The following is a 12,211-nucleotide window of genomic DNA, read 5'->3' as shown; positions in this document are numbered from 1 at the left end:
CTTCTCCATCCAGGGGTGAGATTCTGTGGAAAGGTGCCATGGGCACAGAAGGCCCGAGCCGGAGGCTGGTGAAAAAAGTTCCAACTGCTCTGAATGAGTTCAGGCTACTGGGTCCAGCCACATATCCCCGGGAACATGCAAATGAAGCCCAGAGCAGCTGTGGATCTTGTGGGAATCCTGACAGGATCCTGGCAGGCATGAGACAGGCTCACTTCCAGAAAGGGGTCTGAGCTGGCTTTTGCAAAACCATAGAGAGGAAAAGTCGAGGTGCTGCCAGAGAAAATTCCTGAAGAGACAATACAGGCAGGGTGGTGGGCACTTGGAGAAAGCAGCTGAGACTGCAGGCAGACAGCACGTGTTCAGTAAGGAAGTCCTGTCGGGCAGAGCTCAGCTCCTTCACTGACAGGGCCACCAGGCTGGTAAGTGAGGGAAACAAGCTTTACCCCTGTAGCTGATCTTGAAAACACATGACATGCTCTTGGTGAAACTGTTGCAAGCAAGCAAAAGGTGGCGGAACTAGTGGGACGTGTAGCCAGTTGCACAATCATAGGTACTCAAGGGCACTCACCACATGGTTCAAGGCCGCTAGGAGGGAGGGGTCCAGGTGAGTGCTGGAGAGCTTTGACCTGTCCCACATCAATCCACATCTTATAATTCCTGGGGTCAAAATACAGGAAGCTTTTGAAGCTGAGAGCAACACCAGATACACTCAGGGTCAGACTCTAAAATATGCTAATCAGCTAGAGAGGTGGGCTGAACTCAGACAATAGAAATTAGGAGAAAATGTAGAGTCCCAAACCTAAGACTAAAAAAGCCACAGCACTGCCATGGGCTGACCTGTGCCTAGCACACCCCCTCCCAGAAAACCTCATATGTTTAAGCTTTAACCCCCCAGTACCTCATGTGATCTTATTTGAAAATAATGACCGTTGCATATGTAATTAAGATGAGGTCATACTGGAGTAGAGTGGGCTCCTAAATCAGTATGACTGGTCAGCTTAGAAAAGGGGGGAAATTTCAAGACAGGCACACAGGGAGAAGGTTATATGAAGATGAGCGTAGAGATTAGAAACATGCTTCTAAAAACCAAAGAATACCAAAGACTCCCAGGAAACCAGAAGCTAGGAGAGAGGCATGAACAGAGCCTGCCCTCAGAAGGGGTCAACACTGCCGACGCCTTGATCTCAGACTTCCAGCCTCTAGGACTAGGAAACAATTCACTTCCATTGCTTAAGCCACCCAGTTTTGTTATTGCTATGGCAGCCCCAACCAATGAATGCAAGCAGAAAGACAAAAATATGGAGATGGGGCTGAGTTGCAGATTACGGTAAAGAAACCTGGAGGTATTGACTGGTTATAAGTTTAGCAAATGTCAGCAAGGCTATACAACCTCTAAAAACATCCAGGGCAGACTTGACACCACATTAATGAATGGGGTGATAGGGTGGTATCTGGATGGGGTGTGCTGCCCGGGCCTCACCCACAGGACCAGACTCGGTTCTGGTGATCTCAGTTTATGGCAAGTCAGAGGATGTTCTGAGTCCTATGCCCAGAGATGAAAAGACAAGTCAGAGCAGGACTAATGGGAATGGGGAGAGGTAGAAGGGAAGTGGTCTCCAATGTCGGAAAGGCTGTGCCATTGAAGTAACTGGTTTTGCCTGGAACAGCCACATGGGGAAGAGATGGAGCCCATGGGGAGAGACAAAACTTTTAGAGAAACAGAGGAACTTTCTATCAGACTTGTTGGCCAAAATTCAAATAGGCCATCCTGTGGGGAGATGAGCTCTGCCTTTGATGAACTGAAAACTCCACCAGCTGGTCACTGGAAAGGGACTGGGAGAGATGACCCCAGAAACCTCCAGCTCTAAGAAGGGCCCACACATGTTCGCTGCCTGGCTGACACCAGCAACTCAGTCTTCTTACCTACCTAAAGTCAGGGACTACTGTGAGATGTTTGGGCCCCAAGACCTTTCATTGGTGGTTTTAGCAGATAACGGTGCATGTTGAGGGCAGAGAGTCTAAACTCACAGACCTCAGAAGGTCGGGGTTGGCAAGACCCAGGTTCACTGGAAGGAGGCACCCACACGTGCTCACAGGGATAGGGGTCTTGGATAGGAGTGGGGAGGAAAGTGGCCTTGGCTCTCCATTGTCCAGGAGGGAGGGAACTGGTGGTCAAAGAGTGAACTGACCCCTCACTGAGGGACAGCCATGCTGGTGGGCACTGTGAGGGGATACAAAGGAGCCCACATGCAGGCTTCTCTTTGAGGGGCTCAAGGTGAGCACCGGGAAGACAGGCTTCTGTAGAAAAGGCAACTCTGATGCTGATAAGACTCTTCCAAGGATGACCTGGCACTAATGACAAGGTCAAGATCTACATGAACTTTGCCACATCCTTTCATTCTTTTTTAAACTTTTTGTTGTTGTTCAGTTGCTCAGTCGTGTCCAAGTTTTTGCGACCCCATGAACTATAGCATGCCGGGCTTCCCTGTCCTTCACCATCTCCCAGAGTTTGCTCAAACTCACGTCCATTGAATCGGTGATGCCATTCAACCATCTCATCCTCTGTCGTCCCCTTCTCCTGCCCTCAGCATCAGGGTCCTCCCTCATTCTACATCACAAAAAGGAGGCTCAGGGAGGGAAGCCTACAATGCAAAATCAGTCAAGCTAGGTTTGAAACATAGTCTGTCTCATCCCCACACCCATGCTCCTTCCAAGGTTCTACACTTGCTTCCCCAGCTGAGTTCTGTGGGTTAGTGCCACAAACATCCAGCAATAGAAAGAACAGCCCAGGGTGGTCAAAAGCAGTGTCCCAAACTCCAGCACGAATCACAATGACCTGTGCTAAAGCACAGGCTTCCATGCCCTGCCAGGGAGTTGTTGGATTAGTAGGTCAGCTCCAGAACTGTTGCGCTTCTAACAGGTTCCAGGTGAAACTGATGCTGCTGGCAGGGACTTTGCTTTGAGAAGGTGGGTATGCTCCAGCCTCAAAGCCACAGAGAGATAGAGGTATGCTGCCAGTTCAATCATGTGTCTCTGGGCCAAGAGTTCCCCAACAGCGTCCCGGGCAGCAGGACTGCCAGCTGGTGCCGATTCACTGGAACCCATCTGGTTGGGAAGACGCAGACTGTGAAGAATCCAGCTTCCTGGACTTTCCACTCTGGAGCCTTCTGGTTCTTCCAGGCAGATTAACTGTGTTCTGTTCTACAAGAAGTCCTGTTTCTTCTGCAGTCAGCCACCATGACACCCAGGATTTTCCCCCTCCCTTCACTAAGCCTTTCATAACTGGGTTTCCCAAACCCTCCTGACACAGAATGTCCCCCAATTGATCATGCTTGAGTTGGTCAGGGTCCTCTCTAAAATCTACATGCAGACATGAGGACATAATGACCAGGAAGAAACCAATTTGGACCTTGCCTGTCTCTTAATGCCATTCAAGATAGTATTGTTTTGAGCAACCCCATCACCCTGTCGGCTGCTATGAAGCCTGTGTCCAATTAAACCCCTCAGATGTTTTTCTCAGGCTGTGCAGCCAAATCAAGTCTCCCCCCACCCCCCACCCCCATCATGAACTTGAATAATTAATTTCTGCAATCTAAATGCAACTTTCCATCTGCCCCTGTTAAATTTCCTCCTGTTGGTTTAAACCCAGCATTCCAGGCTGTTGAGATCATTTTGAATATTTATTCTGTCTTTTATAGGAGCTGCCCATCACAGACTTGTCATCAACAAATCTGAAAAGCTCGCTTACTCCAGTTTCACCCGAGTCATGGATAAAAACGTGAAGCTTCAAAAAAAAAAAAAAACTAAAAAAAAAAAAAAACAAAAACGTGAAGCTTCATTTTTCAAAACCTCACCTGCCACAAACCATCATTCCTTTTGGAATCCCTAATCATACAATCATACTTCCCCATTTCAAATTTCTTACAGACTAGGGAGGGTCTGTGGGCATGGCATTTCTTTTCTTGCCATCATTAATGCCAGGCTGATGTGGCATCTATCGTCTACACACTGCCACATCACCAGCTAATTCTTGGTCATGGTCAGAATCAAATCAGGACAGTTTTGGCTGCTATTTCTCTACCTTCTGGGCAATGACAATGTTATTGTCATTGAGGCAAGAATGCAAAAATGTATCCAATCCTCCACTTTAAGCTGTATTTGACATCCAACAGAAGTCAGGCTTCTCTCCTGCCATCATTACTATAGCATGCCTGCCTCCTTGACAGCTTTATAAGCCATACTGTGAAATAGCATCCAGATTCTTCTGACTGGGTGGGGAAGCTATAATAGGGATATATTATAACTTGGACCTGCTCAGCTGTAAGACATGCTAGGATCTTGGCAACTGGTTGGTGAGGACACAAGAAATGTTTTCTGGTGTGGGTACCTGGAGAGAGGATTGAGGACAGAATCAAGGAAGTCAAAAAGAAAAGGGATACATGACGAATAGCATCCCCACTCTTCTGCAATTTGTATGTGAGCACTGCCCTTCTTATTCTGGAGAAAGTCACAAGGTGCTGATGGAGCATTTGTGAACAACTTGTGGCCACCATAAGCCAAGAATGGAAAACAGTGTATGCAGTGGTTAAGAGCATAGGCTCTGAAGTCAGACAGTCTAGGTTTAAATCCTAGTTCTACTACTTACTAGCTGTGTGACCTTGGGCAAACTGTTTTCTCTCTCAAGGTTTTTGTTTCCTCAATGGGAAGTGGAGGCAGAAATAATATGTGCATGAAAGGCATGTGAGGATTAATAGAGATAAAGCTTATATAAAGTTTAGCAGACTGTCTGGTACATAATAACAGCTCAGTAAATAATAGCCGTTATTATGGAACAATAGCTTGAAAGCAGTGCTGGGTGCTGTTAGTTCCGGGGACGGAGGTGTGAAGAGGAAAAGGCTAAGAAGGTTTAGAAGAAACTAAAGACTCTGGGAGTTAGGGCAGGGATCCCCAAACTCTGAGATCTAATGCCTGATAATCTAGGGTGGAGCTGATCTAATAATAATAGAAATAAAGTGCACAATAAATGTAATGCGCTTGAATCATCTTGAAATAACACGCCCTCCCCCCGGTCCATGGAAAAATTGTCTCCCACAAAACCAATCTCTGGTGTCAAAGCTGTTGGGGAGCACTAGGTTAGTGGCAGGAGAGCCTTGAAGCTCACCTGAACAAGTGAGGTGGCAATTTGTGGAACTGACCTGGAGGTGGAGCCAGGCACAAGGCTGGGTCAAGGGTTCTGGCCTTCAGCTCAGATCGGATCGGCCACCCTGATGCCTCAGAAAGGTTCATAAAAATAGTTTGTTTTTCTAGCTCTGAATATGAAACATTTTTATTGCTCTAGGAAGTCAGTCAAAAGTTGTCTAAATGGGCCATGCTAAAAAGAAGCATAAATATTCTACTTCTAGAAATCTGCTCTGAGGAAATAATCATCAATAGGCACAAAGATTTATAGACAAGGATGTTCACTGCAGCATTATTTATAACAGTAAAAAATGGTTTACAACCTAGATGTCTAACCCACATGGGATTTGTTAAATAAATTATGGCACATCCATAAGATGGAATACCCAGTAGCTATTAAAAAGCCCATTTGAGAAGAATACTTAAGACAGGGAAATCATCACAATATGTGATTAAATGAAAAGGGCTTGCTACAAAGCAACACAGACAGTACAATCACAATTTTGTTACACACATATCTAGAAGGAAATGCCCCAAGATGATGAATGAATATGCATTACTTTTATAAAAGCTTTTTAAGAAAAAAATCACAAAGAAGTTATACTAGAAGGGAGCTCCCACAATAAGCTTATAATAGAAAGTCATTAAATTCAGAACAGGAACACAAACAGTAGCTATGATCCAAATGCCAGGAGCTCTAGCTGGTACCTGACTGTTGTGAAGGACTGAGGGCAAAGAGAATTGGCATGCCTTTGGCGTGAGGCCAGAGAGAGCCTAGGAATGATTTAGGTCAGTGGCTCTCAACCACGGTTTTGGAGCTTTAAAAAAAAAGAAAAAATCAATGCCCAGCCTCCAACCTTGAGGATTCTGACTTAATTAGGGGGTTGGTCATGTATATTTTTTCAAAAGCATTCCCAGGTGATTCTAACAGGAATTAGTGTTGAGTGAGACCAAGCTACTGTATACAAAGGTCACTTGAGCCTGCTCTCCAGACTGAGCCCAGCATGTGAAGACTCACTCTGGAAGCTAGAGAGATGCTAGAAGGGAGCAGATGGCCCCAAGGCACCTGGTCTATGCAGGAAAATGACCCTCGGCCTTGGGGGACATTCACAGACGTGTTCCTTTGAGCTAGCCTGTTTGGGAGCTTTCACCACAAGGACACTGCCCTTCACTCAGACTCTTGATGGGGCCCAGGTTCTAGCTGACTCCATAAACTCAAGTGGCTCTACAAAAGGAAGAGGGAAGAAAACTAGATCCTGGGAAATCTACAGGGATTTGACTCTGCAGAAGTCGGAGCTAGTGGTATTTTCCTCTTCTCTTCTACTTTTGGCAAGAAATACACCCTGGCCAACAGAGCAATGTGTGAACCTTAAATGCAGTCTGCTTTGGGTGGATGAGCCTCTTTGTGGGGGACGGGGCTGCTAGTTTCCCCCAAGCACCTTGAGGGAAGAGGAGCAGAGGGAAGAGGCTGCTAGAAACAAGTTTGTATTAAATGATAAGATCTCCCCAGCTTCTCACTGCAGGTATAGAGTTGCTCAAGGCACCTGGGTCAGGTGAGAAAGAAGAGTCCTGGGTCAGGTGCTTTGCACACTGGGTCCACCCATCCCTGAATAATTAAGAGCCACCTGTAGCTCTTTTGTACTCCTGTACTCTTTTAGAGCTCCTGGGTAGGGGGCTTCAGGACAATGACGAGGGCAGTATGGAGGGTGTTTTGGCTCAGGTGGACCAGTGGGGATGGATCTAAATTGCTACCCCACTAACCATTTCCCTGAAGTTGCCTCCCTAGAGGCAGCCTCATATCAATTCTGGCAGAGAAACAGCCAAGGGTAACTCTTTACTGGATGATCAAATTGTTAACATAGCTTTGCAATGCATTGCATCTATGTTTATATGTGAATGTATGTGAGCATATTCAGTTCAGTTCAGTCGCTCAGTCGTGTCCGATTCTTTGCGACCCCATGAACTGCAGTACGCCAGGCCTCCCTGTCCATCACCAACTCCCAGAGTCCACTCAAACCCCTGTCCATTGTGTCGGTGATGCCATCCAACCATCTCATCCTCTGTCGTCCCCTTCTTCTCCTGCCCTCAATCTTTCCCAGCATCAGGGTCTTTTCAAATGAGTCAGCTCTCCGTATCAGGTGACCAAAGTATTGGAGTTTCAGCTTCAACATCAGTCCCTCATATACCTACTATATAGATTTGCCTTCCAAATGATGTTTGGCTAAAAAGGACAGTGCACTTTCTGAAGATCCAGGCAGTCAGGTGGGTTACCTGGATGTAACTAAAAACTAGCCTGAGACTAAACATTCCCCACATATAGCCCACACACAAAAAAAGGAAATGAACCACTCCTGGAAAATCAAGAAGTGACTGTAATCTCCCTTCAAGATGGGGAAGTCTCCCTCACTTCCAACCCTCTCTCATTTCTAAGCATTCTCCTTTGGGAATTTAAACCTATCTCCTCTAATTTGATCCTCAGGGGATGGCGGAACAGATGGTCACCAGCCATCCTCTTATCACAGTCTTTCCTATCACAGAAGAGGCCAGAGACATTCTTCATTCACATGCAAAGATATTCTGATAAAATCGACAAGGCTTCAAATTCAAAAGAGTTCCAGGTGCAAGTCTGATTAAGTCATCCTTATTAAACAGATCAATGAGGGCAGTGTCATGGTGGGACTTGGCACACAGCATTGCCTTTAAAGCTCAGGGAAAGCCCAAAAGAATCCTTGTTTTCCTGTTCCACGTTAGAATGGAGGAGGATGCGATGCCCAACTGTTGGGAAGTGTGCTCAAGGTCAAACTCTCCTGTCCCTGGTCACCATCCCTCCCAGCTCACCTGTCCTGCTTTACCCACTGTGTCCAGTTGCAAATTGGAAAGGAAGCCTTTTTTTTTTTTTCTTTTCCCACTCTGGAGGTACCAAGTGTAGTCATGGCTTGTGGGTGAGACCCGGACTAATGTCAGGATTCAAGAGTGCATTCTGCAAGGTTTGGTCTTCATCTCTCATGCTCACTAAAGAAAAGCACTAGAGCAAAGGGAAGAAAACGGACATGGCAGAGCCACAGAATGTTTGGCACCCTATTCGCTTTCAGAACTCTGCTCCCAGCTGGTACTTGCTAGCATTCAAACCTGTTATAGGGAATTTTTTCTTTTTTCCGAAAAAAAAAAGTCCTGGAGGAGATTCCTCCATCTGAGGCAGAGAATGGCACACAAAGATCCCTTTCCCAACAAAGATTACCCAACAAAGAGCCATCTCCTCAGCTAAAGCAGATGTCATCAAACCAGAAGTCAGAGAGAGGGAGGTTCATCGAAAGTACAGCAGTATGCCAGTGAAATCCAGGTGTTGCTTATACAAGCTCTAAAAAAAGGGCTCAGTTCAGTCAATCCAATGAAACTCCATTAGCCAAAACACTTGCTTTGGCCTCTAGTCATACATTTAAGACACGTTAGTTAAACTTTGTAATAAATTTAAGACCAACTTAGTGATGTCTAAAACTCAAATGCAAAGATCTGAATGTGAAGAAAACTCATTCGTTAGCGGTAACTATTTCCAACACAACACAAACACACACAGTCACTGGATGATGAAGACGGGCTAGTGATCAAGGTGACTGGATAAGGCGAAAGGATGATCCCAAGACGGGTTCAAACTCTGATGAATAAACAACCCATATGTCCTCTCAGTAGCTCTCATCCGCAGATCTTCAGGTACCTGGCTTTGCCTTTGCACACACCACAAGTTAGGTGTTGACGGAGGTGTTCGTTCCCCTTGTTGAGTGAGGAATCTGAAGCATGGAGACGGGACCTGGTGCGGAGTGAAGAGCTTAAGGTGGTGGAATCCCAGCCCTCTCAGCATCCTCCTCAAACCCCAGACCCCAAGTCCTTTGGACAACTCCATATTAGCTCTCAGGTTACTTAAACACACAGGAAAACACCCACAGTAAATTCTATCACAGCAATCAGGCAATGCTAGTAATTAGGTTCTCCGAGTTATGGTGAGTCACCTCCATTCCAGAGATCAGAGACATTATCTACTGTTGTATCCATAGTGTCTAGTATCTGGCACATAACAGGTGCTTGATAAATAGTGACCATGTGACTTCTCTGTCACTGTTGGTCTCATTTACCTTGTATCTACACAATAACAAAGTCAACACTTGAGGACCATGGGGGAACATCTGGCTGCTGGGGGTGTGGGTGGTGGGGCATTGGAGCTCAGCCCTGGGTCCTTTAAGGCTATTTAACAAGGGAGTATGCACTTCTAAATCAGGGATCTTGTCCTTTGCCTTCTGTGTCCATCCTACCACCTCAATCCTCAGTGAAAGTAGTGAATTAGACTTCAAAGAACTCATCATCTCACAGTAGAATCCTAGAGGGCCCTGAGAGTGAGGGTGAACTGGGGGCCCAGCAGGTGACAGGTAGGACTAGGCTGTGGGACATTCCAATCAATTCCCAAAGTATGGGGAAATAGGATAACATGTACACACAGAGATGAGATCACTTAGAATCGTAATTTCTAGATCTGTAGTCCTCTAGCACTATGGGTGATGGAATGGCAGGCTTCCTCTCTCTCTAACATTTTATCCCCCTTCCTCTTCAGGTTGGAAATCTAGATTTGGGGCAGGGTACCAGCGGGGTTTTGCAAGCTACTTCTTAATCTGTCTCTCCCTGTTTTCCTAGCTGTGAGGTCCAGTTCTCAGGCTCAAGCTCCCCTCTTCCCCTTCTTCAAGGTCATCAATTCTGGTTCAGAAAAGGCAAGAGGCCACTTTTGAATGTCAAGAGGAACTAGGGCGGCGGGACGGGGCGAGGGTGGGAAAGAGGTTGCGGTAAAAGAAGAGAAGAAATGGAAGAGAACAGGCTTGAAGATGAGGGAAAGTGGAGGTGGAGAGGACAAAGAGGCGGGCCAGAAGGGCCAGGAGAGAGAAGCCGCTGCCAAAGTGGTGGGGATGGGAGGGGAAGTGGGGATGCCTGAGAAAGGCGCAAGGAGATTGAATTGGCCAGAGAAGGTAGCATCGTGGTGGGGTCTAGACATAGGCAAGCTTCCACCCTCCCAATCCCAGTTCCGTGGGCTCAGTCATGGGCCCGAGGAAGAGCGCATCCCGAGGGTCGGCAGTTCTTCCCCGCTCCGGCTGATCTCATATCCCCACCGCGGAAAGCCTGGAGGGGGTCGCAGGAGTCGGGGCAGAGTCGGGTCATCACCCCTCCCCATCCAAACTCGGGGCCCACTGCAGCCCGGCACGGCGCGGCTGGGCAGACGGACTAACCCGAGCACTGGGCACCGACAGAGGGCTAGGAGGTAACAAGGGCGCTTCAGGTGGCTCCTCCTGGTTGTTTAAAGTTTGAGGCAGGCGAAGAAGCCGGCTCTGTCCTCTCTCAGCCGCCCGCCTGCGGCTCCGCTCGTCCGGGCGTCCTCAGCTTCGCCGTCATCCTCGGCCGGTCCTACGCCCACTTCCCTCTCGGCTCCCGCCCGGCTCGGGTCCCCATCCCCTCTCCTGTCTGCATCTTTCCCTGTGCCCGAGCGCCCCCCGCTCCCTCCCTCCTCGCTGGATCTCCGGCACGACGTGAGCTGAAAGTGAATGGGCAGCGCAACCACAAAGACAAATTACCATGAGAAAAATAAATCAGGAAATCGCCGTTCGCGTCTCGCGTTCCCGCCGCCGAACCCCTTTCTGAAAGCCTAGGCGGGGGGCTCCAGGACGGCTGCGTCTGGGGCCTGGCGGGGCAGAGTCTGGGCTCCGCAGGGCCCTCCATGGCAGGGAGTCTGGGAAGAATCCAGTGGGGACCCCCGCAGGCGGCGGCAGAGGGGGGACGTCCCCGAGCGCGAGATTTCACACTCCGGGCAGGCCACGCGCTCCCACGCGCCTAGCTGTCCGCACTCTGCCTCCACCGGGTTTACTCGTCCGCCCTCTCGCAGCTTCCATCTCGGCGCCTCAGCCCCGTTCTCTCCCAGCCTTTCGTTCGTCCGTCCCCTCCTTCAGGCCCAGTACCGGATCCCCATCCCGGTGTGCAGTCTAGACGCAGAGATCGCGGCCGGGCCAGTGCCCCGGAGCCGGAGCCGGCGGACCGCAGGAGCGCCGCAGCACGGTGGGCGTCCCCGCCGAGGTGGCAGCGGGCAGCGCGGAAGCCCGGGGGCTCCCTCCCCTCCCGCCCGCAGTCTCCGCAACCTGGTTCCAACTTGCCAGCGCCGCTGGGCCCCTACCCTTCTACCCACCCGAGTTGCTGAAGTTTGCAACTTGCAGCCCCAGCCCGCGTAGGCAAAGCGTTCGGGACTCCAGGGACTCACCTCCGGGTTGTTGGCGCAGGTGCCGGGTTCCAAGCGGCTCCCGGTTCCCGGAGGCGGGGAGCGGCAGAGGGGAACCGGGAGGACTCGCGGCCCGTCTGGGAATGGGGCGGCCGCGCAGGAATGGCCCTCGACCCTCACTCGGCCCTCCAGTGCAGCTGCCACCCGGGTCCGCGCCGGCCACGCTCGGGTCCGCCTGCAGCGGTCCGACGCGCCGCCGACCCGCCCGGCTCCGCCGAGCTGGGCTCGGGCGGCAGCCCCCGCGCTCCAACTAGCTCCCGACCCGGCGCGCGGCTGAGAGCAGAGAGGAGGAGACCGAGGGGGCCGAAGGAGGGAGGGAGAGGCGATGAGGGAGGAGTTGGGAGCGAGGGGGGAGAGGGAGGGGAGCGCTAGAGAAAAGGAGGAGGGGGCTGGAGAGGACCTGCCGCGGCGGGCGCGCCACCCGCCAGCCCCGTGGCGCGCGAGGAGCGCGAGGGGGCGCCCTGCACCTCCGCGTCCCTGGGATCGGCCTGGCTCCCGCCCTGAGTCTGCCAAGTGTGCTTACCCGGAGGATAGATAGAAGTCCCGCTCCGTGGTCGGCGTTCGAGCGGCGAGACACAGGTCCCTGGAGCACTTGATCCCTTTTCCCACATCCTGCCTAACCGTCCTCGGTAAGCCCCGTCTCGAAAGCGGCTTTGTGCCGGGGCGTCAGCGCACCGGAACTGTGCCCACCCAACCGCTGGAACCTTGAGAAATTCTCTGTTCCCCTCGGCT

The 12,211-nt window shown here is 50.1% G+C and overlaps 1 protein-coding gene across 3 annotated transcripts in view; it reads right to left on the bottom strand.

Annotated features, from left to right (window-relative positions):
- Nucleotides 1–11,931, bottom strand: part of SEMA5B (semaphorin 5B) — a 126,688-nt gene extending 114,757 nt beyond the window's left edge. For 2 of the 3 annotated variants that reach the window (XM_043873834.1, XM_043873836.1), the window contains exon 1: nt 11,462–11,931. The gene's annotated coding sequence lies outside the window, so the exon portion shown is untranslated. The remainder of the gene's footprint in view (nt 1–11,461) is intronic. The other variant, XM_043873833.1, reaches the window with a different exon arrangement.
- Nucleotides 11,932–12,211: the final 280 nt, after the last annotated feature.

The sequence above is a fragment of the Cervus elaphus genome, chromosome 19 (assembly GCF_910594005.1).
Source record: "Cervus elaphus chromosome 19, mCerEla1.1, whole genome shotgun sequence".
NCBI lineage: Eukaryota > Metazoa > Chordata > Mammalia > Artiodactyla > Cervidae > Cervus > Cervus elaphus.
The sequence above is the reverse complement of the archived record's forward strand: the minus strand, read 5'-3'. Positions and strand labels throughout refer to the sequence as shown.